Source organism: Oncorhynchus nerka, linkage group LG9b (genome assembly GCF_034236695.1).
Source record: "Oncorhynchus nerka isolate Pitt River linkage group LG9b, Oner_Uvic_2.0, whole genome shotgun sequence".
NCBI classification, from domain to species: Eukaryota; Metazoa; Chordata; class Actinopteri; order Salmoniformes; family Salmonidae; genus Oncorhynchus; species Oncorhynchus nerka.
The window spans coordinates 5,555,734-5,579,311 of record NC_088424.1 but is presented as its reverse complement, the minus strand read 5'-3'; the positions used below and the strand labels follow the sequence as shown (position 1 = coordinate 5,579,311).

At 40.4% G+C, this 23,578-nt stretch overlaps 19 non-coding genes across 19 annotated transcripts; all 19 read left to right on the top strand.

Annotated features, from left to right (window-relative positions):
- The first annotated feature begins 346 nt into the window (after nt 1-346).
- trnav-aac (transfer RNA valine (anticodon AAC)) lies at nt 347-420 on the top strand. The gene has a single exon. It is a non-coding gene; the product is annotated as a tRNA-Val (tRNA).
- A 1,133-nt stretch (nt 421-1,553) lies between these two features.
- On the top strand, nt 1,554-1,626 carry trnav-cac (transfer RNA valine (anticodon CAC)). Its single transcript has one exon. It is a non-coding gene; the product is annotated as a tRNA-Val (tRNA).
- A 1,138-nt stretch (nt 1,627-2,764) lies between these two features.
- trnav-cac (transfer RNA valine (anticodon CAC)) lies at nt 2,765-2,836 on the top strand. The gene has a single exon. It is a non-coding gene; the product is annotated as a tRNA-Val (tRNA).
- Nucleotides 2,837-3,970: 1,134 nt separating this feature from the next.
- Nucleotides 3,971-4,043, top strand: trnav-aac (transfer RNA valine (anticodon AAC)). Its single transcript has one exon. It is a non-coding gene; the product is annotated as a tRNA-Val (tRNA).
- A 1,137-nt stretch (nt 4,044-5,180) lies between these two features.
- On the top strand, nt 5,181-5,253 carry trnav-aac (transfer RNA valine (anticodon AAC)). Its single transcript has one exon. It is a non-coding gene; the product is annotated as a tRNA-Val (tRNA).
- A 1,137-nt stretch (nt 5,254-6,390) lies between these two features.
- On the top strand, nt 6,391-6,463 carry trnav-aac (transfer RNA valine (anticodon AAC)). The gene has a single exon. It is a non-coding gene; the product is annotated as a tRNA-Val (tRNA).
- Nucleotides 6,464-7,599: 1,136 nt separating this feature from the next.
- trnav-aac (transfer RNA valine (anticodon AAC)) lies at nt 7,600-7,672 on the top strand. The gene has a single exon. It is a non-coding gene; the product is annotated as a tRNA-Val (tRNA).
- A 1,138-nt stretch (nt 7,673-8,810) lies between these two features.
- Nucleotides 8,811-8,882, top strand: trnav-cac (transfer RNA valine (anticodon CAC)). Its single transcript has one exon. It is a non-coding gene; the product is annotated as a tRNA-Val (tRNA).
- Nucleotides 8,883-10,016: 1,134 nt separating this feature from the next.
- trnav-cac (transfer RNA valine (anticodon CAC)) lies at nt 10,017-10,088 on the top strand. The gene has a single exon. It is a non-coding gene; the product is annotated as a tRNA-Val (tRNA).
- Nucleotides 10,089-11,224: 1,136 nt separating this feature from the next.
- On the top strand, nt 11,225-11,297 carry trnav-cac (transfer RNA valine (anticodon CAC)). The gene has a single exon. It is a non-coding gene; the product is annotated as a tRNA-Val (tRNA).
- A 1,134-nt stretch (nt 11,298-12,431) lies between these two features.
- trnav-cac (transfer RNA valine (anticodon CAC)) lies at nt 12,432-12,504 on the top strand. Its single transcript has one exon. It is a non-coding gene; the product is annotated as a tRNA-Val (tRNA).
- A 1,137-nt stretch (nt 12,505-13,641) lies between these two features.
- On the top strand, nt 13,642-13,714 carry trnav-aac (transfer RNA valine (anticodon AAC)). The gene has a single exon. It is a non-coding gene; the product is annotated as a tRNA-Val (tRNA).
- A 1,137-nt stretch (nt 13,715-14,851) lies between these two features.
- trnav-cac (transfer RNA valine (anticodon CAC)) lies at nt 14,852-14,924 on the top strand. Its single transcript has one exon. It is a non-coding gene; the product is annotated as a tRNA-Val (tRNA).
- Nucleotides 14,925-17,269: 2,345 nt separating this feature from the next.
- On the top strand, nt 17,270-17,342 carry trnav-cac (transfer RNA valine (anticodon CAC)). The gene has a single exon. It is a non-coding gene; the product is annotated as a tRNA-Val (tRNA).
- A 1,137-nt stretch (nt 17,343-18,479) lies between these two features.
- trnav-cac (transfer RNA valine (anticodon CAC)) lies at nt 18,480-18,552 on the top strand. Its single transcript has one exon. It is a non-coding gene; the product is annotated as a tRNA-Val (tRNA).
- A 1,137-nt stretch (nt 18,553-19,689) lies between these two features.
- trnav-cac (transfer RNA valine (anticodon CAC)) lies at nt 19,690-19,762 on the top strand. The gene has a single exon. It is a non-coding gene; the product is annotated as a tRNA-Val (tRNA).
- Nucleotides 19,763-20,897: 1,135 nt separating this feature from the next.
- Nucleotides 20,898-20,970, top strand: trnav-cac (transfer RNA valine (anticodon CAC)). Its single transcript has one exon. It is a non-coding gene; the product is annotated as a tRNA-Val (tRNA).
- A 1,135-nt stretch (nt 20,971-22,105) lies between these two features.
- Nucleotides 22,106-22,177, top strand: trnav-cac (transfer RNA valine (anticodon CAC)). Its single transcript has one exon. It is a non-coding gene; the product is annotated as a tRNA-Val (tRNA).
- Nucleotides 22,178-23,313: 1,136 nt separating this feature from the next.
- trnav-cac (transfer RNA valine (anticodon CAC)) lies at nt 23,314-23,386 on the top strand. Its single transcript has one exon. It is a non-coding gene; the product is annotated as a tRNA-Val (tRNA).
- The last annotated feature ends 192 nt before the right edge of the window (nt 23,387-23,578 follow it).

Sequence of the window (23,578 nt, the reverse complement as noted above, 5' to 3'; positions counted from 1 at the left end):
TTGGCTGGCTAGCAAAGGAAAAGAAGCTAGCCTGCATAGGTACAGTGCATTCGGAAAGTTTTCAGGCCCCTTACTTTTTCCACATTTTGTTACGTTACAGACTTATACTAAAATGGATGAAATAAAATAAAATCTATCTACACACAATACCCCATAATGACAAAGCGATAACATATAGTTTTTATTAATAAAACAAATATTTTAAAAATACCTCATAATTCCCGGCTTCTCAAGCCTTATTGCTTAATTAATGGACTAAGTAATTTCTGATTTTCAATAGGTTCTGAGAGCGATAAATGCCCCACCCAGCCAAAGTCAGCCACACCCTTAGTATTCCACTCATCAGGTTTCCGTAGTGTAGTGGTTATCACGTTCGCCTAACACGCGAAAGGTCCCCGGTTCGAGAACCGGGCGGAAACATTTTTAACAAATTGGACAGTAAGCCTATTCACTTAGGGCTCGGTCCCAATTTCGAATTCATGCTTTTCCTTCGCACTTCTCAGTATTTGGTATTCAGACTTACCTTTTTTAGTCGCGTAATGCACTCTGCATGTGTGGCTAGCTTGGGCGCTCTGAATACATTCCTGCTACGTGTGGTCTGAGGTCCATAATGATTCAAATAGTTTACCACTCCAGGGTAAGCCGACAAGAAACACAGCCCTTATTTTAAGTGTTTTTAAAATCCCCTGTGGGGAACATGAAGGGTGGAAAAATGATTGGAACCATTTTCCTGTTTGACCGCTAGTTTTTAATGGGTATTATGGCTCTTTCTGTGGTACTCACTTTGGGATATTATGTGAGGTAGACTTGTGGGCATTCCTAATATTTTCCACGACTTCCTCTTTTTGTATTGTAGTTTCAGTAGTGTAGTGGTTATCACGTTCGCCTCACACGCGAAAGGTCATATTCAATATTTCCCAATGCCCAGAGGCTAGCATTTGGTTTGAAACAGTTGTGGTTTATCTAAACCTTGCTGTCTACCTCTCCGACCTGTGGATCAATGTTGCCGTTTTTGGGGGACCTCCACCGTGCGATCTGTATGAATGTGAACAGACTGACAGCTTCTCTGAGCCAGGCAAATTCATTTATCAGTGTCATTGTAATGGATATATCCAAAGAAATGGCAATATAATCCAAGGTAAAACAAACAAAAATGTAGATCATTTTCTGTCATTTCAGCTGCTTGATGTGATTGTGTGATAGATTTAGTTGGCTGGCTAGCAAAGGAAAAGAAGCTAGCCTGCATAGGTACAGTGCATTCGGAAAGTTTTCAGGCCCCTTACTTTTTCCACATTTTGTTACGTTACAGACTTATACTAAAATGGATGAAATAAAATAAAATCTATCTACACACAATACCCCATAATGACAAAGCGATAACATATAGTTTTTATTAATAAAACAAATATTTTAAAAATACCTCATAATTCCCGGCTTCTCAAGCCTTATTGCTTAATTAATGGACTAAGTAATTTCTGATTTTCAATAGGTTCTGAGAGCGATAAATGCCCCACCCAGCCAAAGTCAGCCACCCTTAGTATTCCACTCATTAGGTTTCCGTAGTGTAGTGGTTATCACGTTCCCCTCACACGCGAAAGGTCCCCGGTTCGAAACCGGGCGGAAACACATTTTAACAAATTGGACAGTAAGCCTATTCACTTAGGGCTCGGTCCCAATTTCGGAATTCATGCTTTTCCTTCGCACTTCTCAGTATTTGGTATTCAGACTTACCTTTTTTAGTCGCGTAATGCACTCTGCATGTGTGGCTAGCTTGGGCGCTCTGAATACATTCCTGCTACGTGTGGTCTGAGGTCCATAATGATTCAAATAGTTTACCACTCCAGGGTAAGCCGACAAGAAACACAGCCCTTATTTTAAGTGTTTTTAAAATCCCCTGTGGGGAACATGAAGGGTGGAAAAATGATTGGAACCATTTTCCTGTTTGACCGCTAGTTTTTAATGGGTATTATGGCTCTTTCTGTGGTACTCAATTTGGGATATTATGTGAGGTAGACTTGTGGGCATTCCTAATATTTTCCACGACTTCCTCTTTTTGTATTGTAGTTTCAGTAGTGTAGTGGTTATCACATTCGCCTCACACGCGAAAGGTCATATTCAATATTTCCCAATGCCCAGAGGCTAGCATTTGGTTTGAAACAGTTGTGGTTTATCTAAACCTTGCTGTCTACCTCTCCGACCTGTGGATCAATGTTGCCGTTTTTGGGGGACCTCCACCGTGCGATCTGTATGAATGTGAACAGACTGACAGCTTCTCTGAGCCAGGCAAATTCATTTATCAGTGTCATTGTAATGGATATATCCAAAGAAATGGCAATATAATCCAAGGTAAAACAAACAAAAATGTAGATCATTTTCTGTCATTTCAGCTGCTTGATGTGATTGTGTGAATAGATTTAGTTGGCTGGCTAGCAAAGGAAAAGAAGCTAGCCTGCATAGGTACAGTGCATTCGGAAAGTTTTCAGGCCCCTTACTTTTTCCACATTTTGTTACGTTACAGACTTATACTAAAATGGATGAAATAAAATAAAATCTATCTACACACAATACCCCATAATGACAAAGCGATAACATATAGTTTTTATTAATAAAACAAATATTTTAAAAATACCTCATAATTCCCGGCTTCTCAAGCCTTATTGCTTAATTAATGGACTAAGTCATTTCTGATTTTCAATAGGTTCTGAGAGCGATAAATGCCCCACCCAGCCAAAGTCAGCTACACCCTTAGTATTCCACTCATCAGGTTTCCGTAGTGTAGTGGTTATCACGTTCGCCTCACACGCGAAAGGTCCCCGGTTCGAACCGGGCGGAAACACATTTTAACAAATTGGACAGTAAGCCTATTCACTTAGGGCTCGGTCCCAATTTCGAATTCATGCTTTTCCTTCGCACTTCTCAGTATTTGGTATTCAGACTTACCTTTTTTGTCGCGTAACGCACTCTGCATGTGTGGCTAGCTTGGGCGCTCTGAATACATTCCTGCTACGTGTGGTCTGAGGTCCATAATGATTCAAATAGTTTACCACTCCAGGGTAAGCCGACAAGAAACACAGCCCTTATTTTAAGTGTTTTTAAAATCCCCTGTGGGGAACATGAAGGGTGGAAAAATGATTGGAACCATTTTCCTGTTTGACCGCTAGTTTTTAATGGGTATTATGGCTCTTTCTGTGGTACTCACTTTGGGATATTATGTGAGGTAGACTTGTGGGCATTCCTAATATTTTCCACGACTTCCTCTTTTTGTATTGTAGTTTCAGTAGTGTAGTGGTTATCACGTTCGCCTCACACGCGAAAGGTCATATTCAATATTTCCCAATGCCCAGAGGCTAGCATTTGGTTTGAAACAGTTGTGGTTTATCTAAACCTTGCTGTCTACCTCTCCGACCTGTGGATCAATGTTGCCGTTTTTGGGGGACCTCCACCGTGCGATCTGTATGAATGTGAACAGACTGACAGCTTCTCTGAGCCAGGCAAATTCATTTATCAGTGTCATTGTAATGGATATATCCAAAGAAATGGCAATATAATCCAAGGTAAAACAAACAAAAATGTAGATCATTTTCTGTCATTTCAGCTGCTTGATGTGATTGTGTGAAGATTTAGTTGGCTGGCTAGCAAAGGAAAAGAAGCTAGCCTGCATAGGTACAGTGCATTCGGAAAGTTTTCAGGCCCCTTACTTTTTCCACATTTTGTTACGTTACAGACTTATACTAAAATGGATGAAATAAAATAAAATCTATCTACACACAATACCCCATAATGACAAAGCGATAACATATAGTTTTTATTAATAAAACAAATATTTAAGAAATACCTCATCATTCCCGGCTTCTCAAGCCTTATTGCTTAATTAATGGACTAAGTCATTTCTGATTTTCAATAGGTTCTGAGAGCGAGAAATGCCCCACCCAGCCAAAGTCAGCCACACCCTTAGTATTCCACTCATCAGGTTTCCGTAGTGTAGTGGTTATCACGTTCGCCTAACACGCGAAAGGTCCCCGGTTCGAGACCGGGCGGAAACACTTTTTAACAAATTGGACAGTAAGCCTATTCACTTAGGGCTCGGTCTCAATTTCGTAATTCATGCTTTTCCTTCGCACTTCTCAGTATTTGGTATTCAGACTTACCTTTTTTAGTCGCGTAATGCACTCTGCATGTGTGGCTAGCTTGGGCGCTCTGAATACATTCCTGCTACGTGTGGTCTGAGGTCCATAATGATTCAAATAGTTTACCACTCCAGGGTAAGCCGACAAGAAACACAGCCCTTATTTTAAGTGTTTTTAAAATCCCCTGTGGGGAACATGAAGGGTGGAAAAATGATTGGAACCATTTTCCTGTTTGACCGCTAGTTTTTAATGGGTATTATGGCTCTTTCTGTGGTACTCAATTTGGGATATTATGTGAGGTAGACTTGTGGGCATTCCTAATATTTTCCACGACTTCCTCTTTTTGTATTGTAGTTTCAGTAGTGTAGTGGTTATCACGTTCGCCTCACACGCGAAAGGTCATATTCAATATTTCCCAATGCCCAGAGGCTAGCATTTGGTTTGAAACAGTTGTGGTTTATCTAAACCTTGCTGTCTACCTCTCCGACCTGTGGATCAATGTTGCCGTTTTTGGGGGACCTCCACCGTGCGATCTGTATGAATGTGAACAGACTGACAGCTTCTCTGAGCCAGGCAAATTCATTTATCAGTGTCATTGTAATGGATATATCCAAAGAAATGGCAATATAATCCAAGGTAAAACAAACAAAAATGTAGATCGTTTTCAGTCATTTTAGCTGCTTGATGTGATTGTGTGATAGATTTAGTTGGCTGGCTAGCAAAGGAAAAGAAGCTAGCCTGCATAGGTACAGTGCATTCGGAAAGTTTTCAGGCCCCTTACTTTTTCCACATTTTGTTACGTTACAGACTTATACTAAAATGGATGAAATAAAATAAAATCTATCTACACACAATACCCCATAATGACAAAGCGATAACATATAGTTTTTATTAATAAAACAAATGTTTTAAAAATACCTCATAATTCCCGGCTTCTCAAGCCTTATTGCTTAATTAATGGACTAAGTCATTTCTGATTTTCAATAGGTTCTGAGAGCGATAAATGCCCCACACAGCCAAAGTCAGCCACACCCTTAGTATTCCACTCATCAGGTTTCCGTAGTGTAGTCGTTATCACGTTTGCCTAACACGCGAAAGGTCCTTGGTTCGAGACCGGGCGGAAACACTTTTTAACAAATTGGACAGTAAGCCTATTCACTTAGGGCTCGGTCTCAATTTCGTAATTCATGCTTTTCCTTCGCACTTCTCAGTATTTGGTATTCAGACTTACCTTTTTTAGTCGCGTAATGCACTCTGCATGTGTGGCTAGCTTGGGCGCTCTGAATACATTCCTGCTACGTGTGGTCTGAGGTCCATAATGATTCAAATAGTTTACCACTCCAGGGTAAGCCGACAAGAAACACAGCCCTTATTTTAAGTGTTTTTAAAATCCCCTGTGGGGAACATGAAGGGTGGAAAAATGATTGGAACCATTTTCCTGTTTGACCGCTAGTTTTTAATGGGTATTATGGCTCTTTCTGTGGTACTCAATTTGGGATATTATGTGAGGTAGACTTGTGGGCATTCCTAATATTTTCCACGACTTCCTCTTTTTGTATTGTAGTTTCAGTAGTGTAGTGGTTATCACATTCGCCTCACACGCGAAAGGTCATATTCAATATTTCCCAATGCCCAGAGGCTAGCATTTGGTTTGAAACAGTTGTGGTTTATCTAAACCTTGCTGTCTACCTCTCCGACCTGTGGATCAATGTTGCCGTTTTTGGGGGACCTCCACCGTGCGATCTGTATGAATGTGAACAGACTGACAGCTTCTCTGAGCCAGGCAAATTCATTTATCAGTGTCATTGTAATGGATATATCCAAAGAAATGGCAATATAATCCAAGGTAAAACAAACAAAAATGTAGATCATTTTCAGTCATTTTAGCTGCTTGATGTGATTGTGTGATAGATTTAGTTGGCTGGCTAGCAAAGGAAAAGAAGCTAGCCTGCATAGGTACAGTGCATTCGGAAAGTTTTCAGGCCCCTTACTTTTTCCACATTTTGTTACGTTACAGACTTATACTAAAATGGATGAAATAAAATAAAATCTATCTACACACAATAACCCATAATGACAAAGCGATAACATATAGTTTTTATTAATAAAACAAATATTTTAAAAATACCTCATAATTCCCGACTTCTCAAGCCTTATTGCTTAATTAATGGACTAAGGAATTTCTGATTTTCAATAGGTTCTGAGAGCGATAAATGCCCCACCCAGCCAAAGTCAGCCACACCCTTAGTATTCAACTCTTTAGGTTTCCGTAGTGTAGTGGTTATCACGTTCACCTAACACACGAAAGTTCCCCGGTTCGAGGCCGGGCGGAAACACTTTTTAACAAATTGGACAGTAAGCCTATTCACTTAGGGCTCTGTCCCAATTTCGGAATTCATGCTTTTCCTTCGCACTTCTCAGTATTTGGTATTCAGATTTACCTTTTTGGTCGCGTAACGCAATCTGCATGTGTGGCTAGCTTGGGCGCTCTGAATATATTCCTGCTACGTGTGGTCTGAGGTCCATAATGATTCAAATAGTTTACCACTCCAGGGTAAGCCGACAAGAAACACAGCCCTTATTTTAAGTGTTTTTAAAATCCCCTGTGGGGAACATGAAGGGTGGAAAAATGATTGGAACCATTTTCCTGTTTGACCGCTAGTTTTTAATGGGTATTATGGCTCTTTCTGTGGTACCCACTTTGGGATATTATGTGAGGTAGACTTGTGGGCATTCCTAATATTTTCCACGACTTCCTCTTTTTGTATTGTAGTTTCAGTAGTGTAGTGATTATCACGTTCGCCTCACACGCGAAAGGTCATATTCAATATTTCCCAATGCCCAGAGGCTAGCATTTGGTTTGAAACAGTTGTGGTTTATCTAAACCTTGCTGTCTACCTCTCCGACCTGTGGATCAATGTTGCCGTTTTTGGGGGACCTCCACCGTGCGATCTGTATGAATGTGAACAGACTGACAGCTTCTCTGAGCCAGGCAAATTCATTTATCAGTGTCATTGTAATGGATATATCCAAAGAAATGGCAATATAATCCAAGGTAAAACAAACAAAAATGTAGATCGTTTTCTGTCATTTCAGCTGCTTGATGTGATTGTGTGATAGATTTAGTTGGCTGGCTAGCAAAGGAAAAGAAGCTAGCCTGCATAGGTACAGTGCATTCGGAAAGTTTTCAGGCCCCTTACTTTTTCCACATTTTGTTACGTTACAGACTTATACTAAAATGGATGAAATAAAATAAAATCTATCTACACACAATACCCCATAATGACAAAGCGATAACATATAGTTTTTATTAATAAAACAAATATTTTAAAAATACCTCATAATTCCCGGCTTCTCAAGCCTTATTGCTTAATTAATGGACTAAGTAATTTCTGATTTTCAATAGGTTCTGAGAGCGATAAATGCCCCACCCAGCCAAAGTCAGCCACACCCTCAGTATTCTACTCATTAGGTTTCCGTAGTGTAGTGGTTATCACGTTCGCTTAACAGGTGAAAGGTCCCCGGTTCGAAACCGGGCGGAAACACATTTTAACAAATTGGACAGTAAGCCTATTCACTTAGGGCTCGGTCCCAATTTCGAATTCATGCTTTTCCTTCGCACTTCTCAGTATTTGGTATTCAGACTTACCTTTTTTAGTCGCGTAATGCACTCTGCATGTGTGGCTAGCTTGGGCGCTCTGAATACATTCCTGCTACGTGTGGTCTGAGGTCCATAATGATTCAAATAGTTTACCACTCCTCCAGGGTAAGCCGACAAGAAACACAGCCCTTATTTTAAGTGTTTTTAAAATCCCCTGTGGGGAACATGAAGGGTGGAAAAATGATTGGAACCATTTTCCTGTTTGACCGCTAGTTTTTAATGGGTATTATGGCTCTTTCTGTGGTACTCACTTTGGGATATTATGTGAGGTAGACTTGTGGGCATTCCTAATATTTTCCACGACTTCCTCTTTTTGTATTGTAGTTTCAGTAGTGTAGTGGTTATCACGTTCGCCTCACACGCGAAAGGTCATATTCAATATTTCCCAATGCCCAGAGGCTAGCATTTGGTTTGAAACAGTTGTGGTTTATCTAAACCTTGCTGTCTACCTCTCCGACCTGTGGATCAATGTTGCCGTTTTTGGGGGACCTCCACCGTGCGATCTGTATGAATGTGAACAGACTGACAGCTTCTCTGAGCCAGGCAAATTCATTTATCAGTGTCATTGTAATGGATATATCCAAAGAAATGGCAATATAATCAAGGTAAAACAAACAAAAATGTAGATCGTTTTCTGTCATTTCAGCTGCTTGATGTGATTGTGTGATAGATTTAGTTGGCTGGCTAGCAAAGGAAAAGAAGCTAGCCTGCATAGGTACAGTGCATTCGGAAAGTTTTCAGGCCCCTTACTTTTTCCACATTTTGTTACGTTACAGACTTATACTAAAATGGATGAAATAAAATAAAATCTATCTACACACAATACCCCATAATGACAAAGCGATAACATATAGTTTTTATTAATAAAACAAATATTTTAAAAATACCTCATAATTCCCGGCTTCTCAAGCCTTATTGCTTAATTAATGGACTAAGTAATTTCTGATTTTCAATAGGTTCTGAGAGCGATAAATGCCCCACCCAGCCAAAGTCAGCCACACCCTTAGTATTCCACTCATCAGGTTTCCGTAGTGTAGTGGTTATCACGTTCGCCTCACACGCGAAAGGTCCCCGGTTCGAACCGGGCGGAAACACATTAACAAATTGGACAGTAAGCCTATTCACTTAGGGCTCGGTCCCAATTTCGAATTCATGCTTTTCCTTCGCACTTCTCAGTATTTGGTATTCAGACTTACCTTTTTTAGTCGCGTAACGCACTCTGCATGTGTGGCTAGCTTGGGCGCTCTGAATACATTCCTGCTACGTGTGGTCTGAGGTCCATAATGATTCAAATAGTTTACCACTCCAGGGTAAGCCGACAAGAAACACAGCCCTTATTTTAAGTGTTTTTAAAATCCCCTGTGGGGAACATGAAGGGTGGAAAAATGATTGGAACCATTTTCCTGTTTGACCGCTAGTTTTTAATGGGTATTATGGCTCTTTCTGTGGTACTCACTTTGGGATATTATGTGAGGTAGACTTGTGGGCATTCCTAATATTTTCCACGACTTCCTCTTTTTGTATTGTAGTTTCAGTAGTGTAGTGGTTATCACGTTCGCCTCACACGCGAAAGGTCATATTCAATATTTCCCAATGCCCAGAGGCTAGCATTTGGTTTGAAACAGTTGTGGTTTATCTAAACCTTGCTGTCTACCTCTCCGACCTGTGGATCAATGTTGCCGTTTTTGGGGGACCTCCACCGTGCGATCTGTATGAATGTGAACAGACTGACAGCTTCTCTGAGCCAGGCAAATTCATTTATCAGTGTCATTGTAATGGATATATCCAAAGAAATGGCAATATAATCCAAGGTAAAACAAACAAAAATGTAGATCGTTTTCTGTCATTTCAGCTGCTTGATGTGATTGTGTGATAGATTTAGTTGGCTGGCTAGCAAAGGAAAAGAAGCTAGCCTGCATAGGTACAGTGCATTCGGAAAGTTTTCAGGCCCCTTACTTTTTCCACATTTTGTTACGTTACAGACTTATACTAAAATGGATGAAATAAAATAAAATCTATCTACACACAATACCCCATAATGACAAAGCGATAACATATAGTTTTTATTAATAAAACAAATATTTTAAAAATACCTCATAATTCCCGGCTTCTCAAGCCTTATTGCTTAATTAATGGACTAAGTAATTTCTGATTTTCAATAGGTTCTGAGAGCGATAAATGCCCCACCCAGCCAAAGTCAGCCACACCCTTAGTATTCCACTCATTAGGTTTCCGTAGTGTAGTGGTTATCACGTTCGCCTCACACGCGAAAGGTCCCCGGTTCGAACCGGGCGGAAACACATTTTAACAAATTGGACAGTAAGCCTATTCACTTAGGGCTCGGTCCCAATTTCGAATTCATGCTTTTCCTTCGCACTTCTCAGTATTTGGTATTCAGACTTACCTTTTTTAGTCGCGTAACGCACTCTGCATGTGTGGCTAGCTTGGGCGCTCTGAATACATTCCTGCTACGTGTGGTCTGAGGTCCATAATGATTCAAATAGTTTACCACTCCAGGGTAAGCCGACAAGAAACACAGCCCTTATTTTAAGTGTTTTTAAAATCCCCTGTGGGGAACATGAAGGGTGGAAAAATGATTGGAACCATTTTCCTGTTTGACCGCTAGTTTTTAATGGGTATTATGGCTCTTTCTGTGGTACTCACTTTGGGATATTATGTGAGGTAGACTTGTGGGCATTCCTAATATTTTCCACGACTTCCTCTTTTTGTATTGTAGTTTCAGTAGTGTAGTGGTTATCACGTTCGCCTCACACGCGAAAGGTCATATTCAATATTTCCCAATGCCCAGAGGCTAGCATTTGGTTTGAAACAGTTGTGGTTTATCTAAACCTTGCTGTCTACCTCTCCGACCTGTGGATCAATGTTGCCGTTTTTGGGGGACCTCCACCGTGCGATCTGTATGAATGTGAACAGACTGACAGCTTCTCTGAGCCAGGCAAATTCATTTATCAGTGTCATTGTAATGGATATATCCAAAGAAATGGCAATATAATCCAAGGTAAAACAAACAAAAATGTAGATCGTTTTCTGTCATTTCAGCTGCTTGATGTGATTGTGTGATAGATTTAGTTGGCTGGCTAGCAAAGGAAAAGAAGCTAGCCTGCATAGGTACAGTGCATTCGGAAAGTTTTCAGGCCCCTTACTTTTTCCACATTTTGTTACGTTACAGACTTATACTAAAATGGATGAAATAAAATAAAATCTATCTACACACAATACCCCATAATGACAAAGCGATAACATATAGTTTTTATTAATAAAACAAATATTTTAAAAATACCTCATAATTCCCGGCTTCTCAAGCCTTATTGCTTAATTAATGGACTAAGTAATTTCTGATTTTCAATAGGTTCTGAGAGCGATAAATGCCCCACCCAGCCAAAGTCAGCCACACCCTTAGTATTCCACTCATTAGGTTTCCGTAGTGTAGTGGTTATCACGTTCGCCTCACACGCGAAAGGTCCCCGGTTCGAGACCGGGCGGAAACACATTTTAACAAATTGGACAGTAAGCCTATTCACTTAGGGCTCGGTCCCAATTTCGAATTCATGCTTTTCCTTCGCACTTCTCAGTATTTGGTATTCAGACTTACCTTTTTTAGTCGCGTAATGCACTCTGCATGTGTGGCTAGCTTGGGCGCTCTGAATACATTCCTGCTACGTGTGGTCTGAGGTCCATAATGATTCAAATAGTTTACCACTCCAGGGTAAGCCGACAAGAAACACAGCCCTTATTTTAAGTGTTTTTAAAATCCCCTGTGGGGAACATGAAGGGTGGAAAAATGATTGGAACCATTTTCCTGTTTGACCGCTAGTTTTTAATGGGTATTATGGCTCTTTCTGTGGTACTCACTTTGGGATATTATGTGAGGTAGACTTGTGGGCATTCCTAATATTTTCCACGACTTCCTCTTTTTGTATTGTAGTTTCAGTAGTGTAGTGGTTATCACGTTCGCTCACACGCGAAAGGTCATATTCAATATTTCCCAATGCCCAGAGGCTAGCATTTGGTTTGAAACAGTTGTGGTTTATCTAAACCTTGCTGTCTACCTCTCCGACCTGTGGATCAATGTTGCCGTTTTTGGGGGACCTCCACCGTGCGATCTGTATGAATGTGAACAGACTGACAGCTTCTCTGAGCCAGGCAAATTCATTTATCAGTGTCATTGTAATGGATATATCCAAAGAAATGGCAATATAATCCAAGGTAAAACAAACAAAAATGTAGATCATTTTCAGTCATTTTAGCTGCTTGATGTGATTGTGTGATAGATTTAGTTGGCTGGCTAGCAAAGGAAAAGAAGCTAGCCTGCATAGGTACAGTGCATTCGGAAAGTTTTCAGGCCCCTTACTTTTTTCCATTTTGTTACGTTACAGACTTATACTAAAATGGATGAAATAAAATAAAATCTATCTACACACAATACCCCATAATGACAAAGCGATAACATATAGTTTTTATTAATAAAACAAATATTTTAAAAATACCTCATAATTCCCGGCTTCTCAAGCCTTATTGCTTAATTAATGGACTAAGTAATTTCTGATTTTCAATAGGTTCTGAGAGCGATAAATGCCCCACCCAGCCAAAGTCAGCCACACCCTTAGTATTCCACTCATTAGGTTTCCGTAGTGTAGTGGTTATCACGTTCGCCTCACACGCGAAAGGTCCCCGGTTCGAAACCGGGCGGAAACACATTTTAACAAATTGGACAGTAAGCCTATTCACTTAGGGCTCGGTCCCAATTTCGAATTCATGCTTTTCCTTCGCACTTCTCAGTATTTGGTATTCAGACTTACCTTTTTTAGTCGCGTAACGCACTCTGCATGTGTGGCTAGCTTGGGCGCTCTGAATACATTCCTGCTACGTGTGGTCTGAGGTCCATAATGATTCAAATAGTTTACCACTCCAGGGTAAGCCGACAAGAAACACAGCCCTTATTTTAAGTGTTTTTAAAATCCCCTGTGGGGAACATGAAGGGTGGAAAAATGATTGGAACCATTTTCCTGTTTGACCGCTAGTTTTTAATGGGTATTATGGCTCTTTCTGTGGTACTCACTTTGGGATATTATGTGAGGTAGACTTGTGGGCATTCCTAATATTTTCCACGACTTCCTCTTTTTGTATTGTAGTTTCAGTAGTGTAGTGGTTATCACGTTCGCCTCACACGCGAAAGGTCATATTCAATATTTCCCAATGCCCAGAGGCTAGCATTTGGTTTGAAACAGTTGTGGTTTATCTAAACCTTGCTGTCTACCTCTCCGACCTGTGGATCAATGTTGCCGTTTTTGGGGGACCTCCACCGTGCGATCTGTATGAATGTGAACAGACTGACAGCTTCTCTGAGCCAGGCAAATTCATTTATCAGTGTCATTGTAATGGATATATCCAAAGAAATGGCAATATAATCCAAGGTAAAACAAACAAAAATGTAGATCATTTTCTGTCATTTCAGCTGCTTGATGTGATTGTGTGAATAGATTTAGTTGGCTGGCTAGCAAAGGAAAAGAAGCTAGCCTGCATAGGTACAGTGCATTCGGAAAGTTTTCAGGCCCCTTACTTTTTCCACATTTTGTTACGTTACAGACTTATACTAAAATGGATGAAATAAAATAAAATCTATCTACACACAATACCCCATAATGACAAAGCGATAACATATCGTTTTTATTAATAAAACAAATATTTTAAAAATACCTCATAATTCCCGACTTCTCAAGCCTTATTGCTTAATTAATGGACTAAGTAATTTCTGATTTTCAATAGGTTCTGAGAGCGATAAATGCCCCACCCAGCCAAAGTCAGCCACACACTCAGTATTCTACTCATTAGGTTTCCGTAGTGTAGTCGTTATCACGTTTGCCTAACACGCGAAAGGTCCTTGGTTCGAGACCGGGCGGAAACACTTTTTAACAAATTGGACAGTAAGCCTATTCACTTAGGGCTCGGTCTCAATTTCGTAATTCATGCTTTTCCTTCGCACTTCTCAGTATTTGGTATTCAGACTTACCTTTTTTAGTCGCGTAATGCACTCTGCATGTGTGGCTAGCTTGGGCGCTCTGAATGCATTCCTGCTACGTGTGGTCTGAGGTCCATAATGATTCAAATAGTTTACCACTCCAGGGTAAGCCGACAAGAAACACAGCCCTTATTTTAAGTGTTTTTAAAATCCCCTGTGGGGAACATGAAGGGTGGAAAAATGATTGAAACCATTTTCCTGTTTGACCGCTAGTTTTTAATGGGTATTATGGCTCTTTCTGTGGTACTCACTTTGGGATATTATGTGAGGTAGACTTGTGGGCATTCCTAATATTTTCCACGACTTCCTCTTTTTGTATTGTAGTTTCAGTAGTGTAGTGGTTATCACGTTCGCCTCACACGCGAAAGGTCATATTCAATATTTCCCAATGCCCAGAGGCTAGCATTTGGTTTGAAACAGTTGTGGTTTATCTAAACCTTGCTGTCTACCTCTCCGACCTGTGGATCAATGTTGCCGTTTTTGGGGGACCTCCACCGTGCGATCTGTATGAATGTGAACAGACTGACAGCTTCTCTGAGCCAGGCAAATTCATTTATCAGTGTCATTGTAATGGATATATCCAAAGAAATGGCAATATAATCCAAGGTAAAACAAACAAAAATGTAGATCGTTTTCTGTCATTTCAGCTGCTTGATGTGATTGTGTGATAGATTTAGTTGGCTGGCTAGCAAAGGAAAAGAAGCTAGCCTGCATAGGTACAGTGCATTCGGAAAGTTTTCAGGCCCCTTACTTTTTCCACATTTTGTTACGTTACAGACTTATACTAAAATGGATGAAATAAAATAAAATCTATCTACACACAATACCCCATAATGACAAAGCGATAACATATAGTTTTTATTAATAAAACAAATATTTTAAAAATACCTCATAATTCCCGGCTTCTCAAGCCTTATTGCTTAATTAATGGACTAAGTAATTTCTGATTTTCAATAGGTTCTGAGAGCGATAAATGCCCCACCCAGCCAAAGTCAGCCACACCCTTAGTATTCCACTCATTAGGTTTCCGTAGTGTAGTGGTTATCACGTTCGCCTCACACGCGAAAGGTCCCCGGTTCGAGACCGGGCGGAAACACATTTTAACAAATTGGACAGTAAGCCTATTCACTTAGGGCTCGGTCCCAATTTCGAATTCATGCTTTTCCTTCGCACTTCTCAGTATTTGGTATTCAGACTTACCTTTTTTAGTCGCGTAATGCACTCTGCATGTGTGGCTAGCTTGGGCGCTCTGAATACATTCCTGCTACGTGTGGTCTGAGGTCCATAATGATTCAAATAGTTTACCACTCCAGGGTAAGCCGACAAGAAACACAGCCCTTATTTTAAGTGTTTTTAAAATCCCCTGTGGGGAACATGAAGGGTGGAAAAATGATTGGAACCATTTTCCTGTTTGACCGCTAGTTTTTAATGGGTATTATGGCTCTTTCTGTGGTACTCACTTTGGGATATTATGTGAGGTAGACTTGTGGGCATTCCTAATATTTTCCACGACTTCCTCTTTTTGTATTGTAGTTTCAGTAGTGTAGTGGTTATCACGTTCGCCTCACACGCGAAAGGTCATATTCAATATTTCCCAATGCCCAGAGGCTAGCATTTGGTTTGAAACAGTTGTGGTTTATCTAAACCTTGCTGTCTACCTCTCCGACCTGTGGATCAATGTTGCCGTTTTTTGGGGACCTCCACCGTGCGATCTGTATGAATGTGAACAGACTGACAGCTTCTCTGAGCCAGGCAAATTCATTTATCAGTGTCATTGTAATGGATATATCCAAAGAAATGGCTATATAATCCAGGGTAAAACAAACAAAAATGTAGATCGTTTTCTGTCATTTCAGCTGCTTGATGTGATTGTGTGATAGATTTAGTTGGCTGGCTAGCAAAGGAAAAGAAGCTAGCCTGCATAGGTACAGTGCATTCGGAAAGTTTTCAGGCCCCTTACTTTTTCCACATTTTGTTACGTTACAGACTTATACTAAAATGGATGAAATAAAATAAAATCTATCTACACACAATACCCCATAATGACAAAGCGATAACATATAGTTTTTATTAATAAAACAAATATTTAAAAATACCTCATAATTCCCGGCTTCTCAAGCCTTATTGCTTAATTAATGGACTAAGTAATTTCTGATTTTCAATAGGTTCTGAGAGCGATAAATGCCCCACCCAGCCAAAGTCAGCCACACCCTTAGTATTCCACTCATTAGGTTTCCGTAGTGTAGTGGTTATCACGTTCGCCTCACGCGAAAGGTCCCCGGTTCGAAACCGGGCGGAAACACATTTTAACAAATTGGACAGTAAGCCTATTCACTTAGGGCTCGGTCCCAATTTCGAATTCATGCTTTTCCTTCGCACTTCTCAGTATTTGGTATTCAGACTTACCTTTTTTAGTCGCGTAATGCACTCTGCATGTGTGGCTAGCTTGGGCGCTCTGAATACATTCCTGCTACGTGTGGTCTGAGGTCCATAATGATTCAAATAGTTTACCACTCCAGGGTAAGCCGACAAGAAACACAGCCCTTATTTTAAGTGTTTTTAAAATCCCCTGTGGGGAACATGAAGGGTGGAAAAATGATTGGAACCATTTTCCTGTTTGACCGCTAGTTTTTAATGGGTATTATGGCTCTTTCTGTGGTACTCACTTTGGGATATTATGTGAGGTAGACTTGTGGGCATTCCTAATATTTTCCACGACTTCCTCTTTTTGTATTGTAGTTTCAGTAGTGTAGTGGTTATCACGTTCGCCTCACACGCGAAAGGTCATATTCAATATTTCCCAATGCCCAGAGGCTAGCATTTGGTTTGAAACAGTTGTGGTGTTTATCTAAACCTTGCTGTCTACCTCTCCGACCTGTGGATCAATGTTGCCGTTTTTTGGGGGACCTCCACCGTGCGATCTGTATGAATGTGAACAGACTGACAGCTTCTCTGAGCCAGGCAAATTCATTTATCAGGGTCATTGTAATGGATATATCCAAAGAAATGGCAATATAATCCAAGGTAAAACAAACAAAAATGTAGATCGTTTTCTGTCATTTCAGCTGCTTGATGTGATTGTGTGATAGATTTAGTTGGCTGGCTAGCAAAGGAAAAGAAGCTAGCCTGCATAGGTACAGTGCATTCGGAAAGTTTTCAGGCCCCTTACTTTTTCCACATTTTGTTACGTTACAGACTTATACTAAAATGGATGAAATAAAATAAAATCTATCTACACACAATACCCCATAATGACAAAGCGATAACATATAGTTTTTATTAATAAAACAAATATTTTAAAAATACCTCATAATTCCCGGCTTCTCAAGCCTTATTGCTTAATTAATGGACTAAGTAATTTCTGATTTTCAATAGGTTCTGAGAGCGATAAATGCCCCACCCAGCCAAAGTCAGCCACACCCTTAGTATTCCACTCATTAGGTTTCCGTAGTGTAGTGGTTATCACGTTCGCCTCACACGCGAAAGGTCCCCGGTTCGAAACCGGGCGGAAACACATTTTAACAAATTGGACAGTAAGCCTATTCACTTAGGGCTCGGTCCCAATTTCGAATTCATGCTTTTCCTTCGCACTTCTCAGTATTTGGTATTCAGACTTACCTTTTTTAGTCGCGTAACGCACTCTGCATGTGTGGCTAGCTTGGGCGCTCTGAATACATTCCTGCTACGTGTGGTCTGAGGTCCATAATGATTCAAATAGTTTACCACTCCAGGGTAAGCCGACAAGAAACACAGCCCTTATTTTAAGTGTTTTTAAAATCCCCTGTGGGGAACATGAAGGGTGGAAAAATGATTGGAACCATTTTCCTGTTTGACCGCTAGTTTTTTAATGGGTATTATGGCTCTTTCTGTGGTACTCACTTTGGGATATTATGTGAGGTAGACTTGTGGGCATTCCTAATATTTTCCACGACTTCCTCTTTTTGTATTGTAGTTTCAGTAGTGTAGTGGTTATCACGTTCGCCTCACACGCGAAAGGTCATATTCAATATTTCCCAATGCCCAGAGGCTAGCATTTGGTTTGAAACAGTTGTGGTTTATCTAAACCTTGCTGTCTACCTCTCCGACCTGTGGATCAATGTTGCCGTTTTTGGGGGACCTCCACCGTGCGATCTGTATGAATGTGAACAGACTGACAGCTTCTCTGAGCCAGGCAAATTCATTTATCAGTGTCATTGTAATGGATATATCCAAAGAAATGGCAATATAATCCAAGGTAAAACAAACAAAAATGTAGATCGTTTTCTGTCATTTCAGCTGCTTGATGTGATTGTGTGATAGATTTAGTTGGCTGGCTAGCAAAGGAAAAGAAGCTAGCCTGCATAGGTACAGTGCATTCGGAAAGTTTTCAGGCCCCTTACTTTTTCCACATTTTGTTACGTTACAGACTTATACTAAAATGGATGAAATAAAATAAAATCTATCTACACACAATACCCCATAATGACAAAGCGATAACATATAGTTTTTATTAATAAAACAAATATTTTAAAAATACCTCATAATTCCCGGCTTCTCAAGCCTTATTGCTTAATTAATGGACTAAGTAATTTCTGATTTTCAATAGGTTCTGAGAGCGATAAATGCCCCACCCAGCCAAAGTCAGCCACACCCTTAGTATTCCACTCATTAGGTTTCCGTAGTGTAGTGGTTATCACGTTCGCCTCACACGCGAAAGGTCCCCGGTTCGAAACCGGGCGGAAACACATTTTAACAAATTGGACAGTAAGCCTATTCACTTAGGGCTCGGTCCCAATTTCGAATTCATGCTTTTCCTTCGCACTTCTCAGTATTTGGTATTCAGACTTACCTTTTTTAGTCGCGTAAACGCACTCTGCATGTGTGGCTAGCTTGGGCGCTCTGAATACATTCCTGCTACGTGTGGTCTGAGGTCCATAATGATTCAAATAGTTTACCACTCCAGGGTAAGCCGACAAGAAACACAGCCCTTATTTTAAGTGTTTTTAAAATCCCCTGTGGGGAACATGAAGGGTGGAAAAATGATTGGAACCATTTTCCTGTTTGACCGCTAGTTTTTAATGGGTATTATGGCTCTTTCTGTGGTACTCACTTTGGGATATTATGTGAGGTAGACTTGTGGGCATTCCTAATATTTTCCACGACTTCCTCTTTTTGTATTGTAGTTTCAGTAGTGTAGTGGTTATCACGTTCGCCTCACACGCGAAAGGTCATATTCAATATTTCCCAATGCCCAGAGGCTAGCATTTGGTTTGAAACAGTTGTGGTTTATCTAAACCTTGCTGTCTACCTCTCCGACCTGTGGATCAATGTTGCCGTTTTTGGGGGACCTCCACCGTGCGATCTGTATGAATGTGAACAGACTGACAGCTTCTCTGAGCCAGGCAAATTCATTTATCAGTGTCATTGTAATGGATATATCCAAAGAAATGGCAATATAATCCAAGGTAAAACAAACAAAAATGTAGATCGTTTTCTGTCATTTCAGCTGCTTGATGTGATTGTGTGATAGATTTAGTTGGCTGGCTAGCAAAGGAAAAGAAGCTAGCCTGCATAGGTACAGTGCATTCGGAAAGTTTTCAGGCCCCTTACTTTTTCCACATTTTGTTACGTTACAGACTTATACTAAAATGGATGAAATAAAATAAAATCTATCTACACACAATACCCCATAATGACAAAGCGATAACATATAGTTTTTATTAATAAAACAAATATTTTAAAAATACCTCATAATTCCCGGCTTCTCAAGCCTTATTGCTTAATTAATGGACTAAGTAATTTCTGATTTTCAATAGGTTCTGAGAGCGATAAATGCCCCACCCAGCCAAAGTCAGCCACACCCTTAGTATTTCACTCATTAGGTTTCCGTAGTGTAGTGGTTATCACGTTCGCCTCACACGCGAAAGGTCCCCGGTTCGAAACCGGGCGGAAACATATTTTAACAAATTGGACAGTAAGCCTATTCACTTAGGGCTCGGTCCCAATTTCGAATTCATGCTTTTCCTTCGCACTTCTCAGTATTTGGTATTCAGACTTACCTTTTTAGTCGCGTAACGCACTCTGCATGTGTGGCTAGCTTGGGCGCTCTGAATACATTCCTGCTACGTGTGGTCTGAGGTCCATAATGATTCAAATAGTTTACCACTCCAGGGTAAGCCGACAAGAAACACAGCCCTTATTTTAAGTGTTTTTAAAATCCCCTGTGGGGAACATGAAGGGTGGAAAAATGATTGGAACCATTTTCCTGTTTGACCGCTAGTTTTTAATGGGTATTATGGCTCTTTCTGTGGTACTCACTTTGGGATATTATGTGAGGTAGACTTGTGGGCATTCCTAATATTTTCCACGACTTCCTCTTTTTGTATTGTAGTTTCAGTAGTGTAGTGGTTATCACGTTCGCCTCACACGCGAAAGGTCATATTCAATATTTCCCAATGCCCAGAGGCTAGCATTTGGTTTGAAACAGTTGTGGTTTATCTAAACCTTGCTGTCTACCTCTCCGACCTGTGGATCAATGTTGCCGTTTTTGGGGACCTCCACCGTGCGATCTGTATGAATGTGAACAGACTGACAGCTTCTCTGAGCCAGGCAAATTCATTTATCAGTGTCATTGTAATGGATATATCCAAAGAAATGGCAATATAATCCAAGGTAAAACAAACAAAAATGTAGATCGTTTTCTGTCATTTCAGCTGCTTGATGTGATTGTGTGATAGATTTAGTTGGCTGGCTAGCAAAGGAAAAGAAGCTAGCCTGCATAGGTACAGTGCATTCGGAAAGTTTTCAGGCCCCTTACTTTTTCCACATTTTGTTACGTTACAGACTTATACTAAAATGGATGAAATAAAAATAAAATCTATCTACACACAATACCCCATAATGACAAAGCGATAACATATAGTTTTTATTAATAAAAAAAATATTTTAATAATACCTCATGATTCCCGGCTTCTCAAGCCTTATTGCTTAATTAATGGACTAAGTCATTTCTGATTTTCAATAGGCTCTGAGAGCGATAAATGCCCCACCCAGCCAAAGTCAGCCACACCCTTAGCATTCCACTCATCAGGTTTCCGTAGTGTAGTGGTTATCACGTTCGCCTCACACGCGAAAGGTCCCCGGTTCGAAACCGGGCGGAAACACATTTTAACAAATTGGACAGTAAGCCTATTCACTTAGGGCTCGGTCCCAATTTCGAATTCATGCTTTTCCTTCGCACTTCTCAGTATTTGGTATTCAGACTTACCTTTTTTAGTAGCGTAACGCACTCTGCATGTGTGGCTAGCTTGGGCGCTCTGAATACATTCCTGCTACGTGTGGTCTGAGGTCCATAATGATTCAAATAGTTTACCACTCCAGGGTAAGCCGACAAGAAACACAGCCCTTATTTTAAGTGTTTTTAAAATCCCCTGTGGGGAACATGAAGGGTGGAAAAATGATTGGAACCATTTTCCTGTTTGACCGCTAGTTTTTAATGGGTATTATGGCTCTTTCTGTGGTACTCACTTTGGGATATTATGTGAGGTAGACTTGTGGGCATTCCTAATATTTTCCACGACTTCCTCTTTTTGTATTGTAGTTTCAGTAGTGTAGTGGTTATCACGTTCGCTCACACGCGAAAGGTCATATTCAATATTTCCCAATGCCCAGAGGCTAGCATTTGGTTTGAAACAGTTGTGGTTTATCTAAACCTTGCTGTCTACCTCTCCGACCTGTGGATCAATGTTGCCGTTTTTGGGGGACCTCCACCGTGCGATCTGTATGAATGTGAACAGACTGACAGCTTCTCTGAGCCAGGCAAATTCATTTATCAGTGTCATTGTAATGGATATATCCAAAGCAATGGCAATATAATCCAAGGTAAAACAAACAAAAATGTAGATCATTTTCTGTCATTTCAGCTGCTTGATGTGATTGTGTGGTAGATTTAGTTGGCTGGCTAGCAAAGGAAAAGAAGCTAGCCTGCATAGGTACAGTGCATTCGGAAAGTTTTCAGGCCCCTTACTTTTTCCACATTTTGTTACGTTACAGACTTATACTAAAATGGATGAAATAAAATAAAATCTATCTACACACAATACCCCATAATGACAAAGCGATAACATATAGTTTTTATTAATAAAACAAATATTTTAAAAATACCTCATAATTCCCGGCTTCTCAAGCCTTATTGCTTAATTAATGGACTAAGTAATTTCTGATTTTCAATAGGTTCTGAGAGCGATAAATGCCCCACCCAGCCAAAGTCAGCCACACCCTTAGTATTCCACTCATTAGGTTTCCGTAGTGTAGTGGTTATCACGTTCGCCTCACACGCGAAAGGTCCCCGGTTCGAACCGGGCGGAAACACATTTTAACAAATTGGACAGTAAGCCTATTCACTTAGGGCTCGGTCCCAATTTCGAATTCATGCTTTTCCTTCGCACTTCTCAGTATTTGGTATTCAGACTTACCTTTTTTAGTCGCGTAATGCACTCTGCATGTGTGGCTAGCTTGGGCGCTCTGAATACATTCCTGCTACGTGTGGTCTGAGGTCCATAATGATTCAAATAGTTTACCACTCCAGGGTAAGCCGACAAGAAACACAGCCCTTATTTTAAGTGTTTTTAAAATCCCCTGTGGGGAACATGAAGGGTGGAAAAATGATTGGAACCATTTTCCTGTTTGACCGCTAGTTTTTAATGGGTATTATGGCTCTTTCTGTGGTACTCACTTTGGGATATTATGTGAGGTAGACTTGTGGGCATTCCTAATATTTTCCACGACTTCCTCTTTTTGTATTGTAGTTTCAGTAGTGTAGTGGTTATCACGTTCGCCTCACACGCGAAAGGTCATATTCAATATTTCCCAATGCCCAGAGGCTAGCATTTGGTTTGAAACAGTTGTGGTTTATCTAAACCTTGCTGTCTACCTCTCCGACCTGTGGATCAATGTTGCCGTTTTTGGGGGACCTCCACCGTGCGATCTGTATGAATGTGAACAGACTGACAGCTTCTCTGAGCCAGGCAAATTCATTTATCAGTGTCATTGTAATGGATATATCCAAAGAAATGGCAATATAATCCAAGGTAAAACAAACAAAAATGTAGATCATTTTCTGTCATTTCAGCTGCTTGATGTGATTGTGTGATAGATTTAGTTGGCTGGCTAGCAAAGGAAAAGAAGCTAGCCTGCATAGGTACAGTGCATTCGGAAAGTTTTCAGGCCCCTTACTTTTTCCACATTTTGTTACGTTACAGACTTATACTAAAATGGATGAAATAAAATAAAATCTATCTACACACAATACCCCATAATGACAAAGCGATAACATATAGTTTTTATTAATAAAACAAATATTTTAAAAATACCTCATAATTCCCGGCTTCTCAAGCCTTATTGCTTAATTAATGGACTAAGTAATTTCTGATTTTCAATAGGTTCTGAGAGCGATAAATGCCCCACCCAGCCAAAGTCAGCCACACCCTTAGTATTCCACTCATTAGGTTTCCGTAGTGTAATGGTTATCACGTTCCCCTCACACGTGAAAGGTCCCCGGTTCGAAACCGGGCGGAAACACATTTTAACAAATTGGACAGTAAGCCTATTCACTTAGGGCTCGGTCCCAATTTCGGAATTCATGCTTTTCCTTCGCACTTCTCAGTATTTGGTATTCAGACTTACCTTTTTTAGTCGCGTAATACACTCTGCATGTGTGGCTAGCTTGGGCGCTCTGAATACATTCCTGCTACGTGTGGTCTGAGGTCCGTA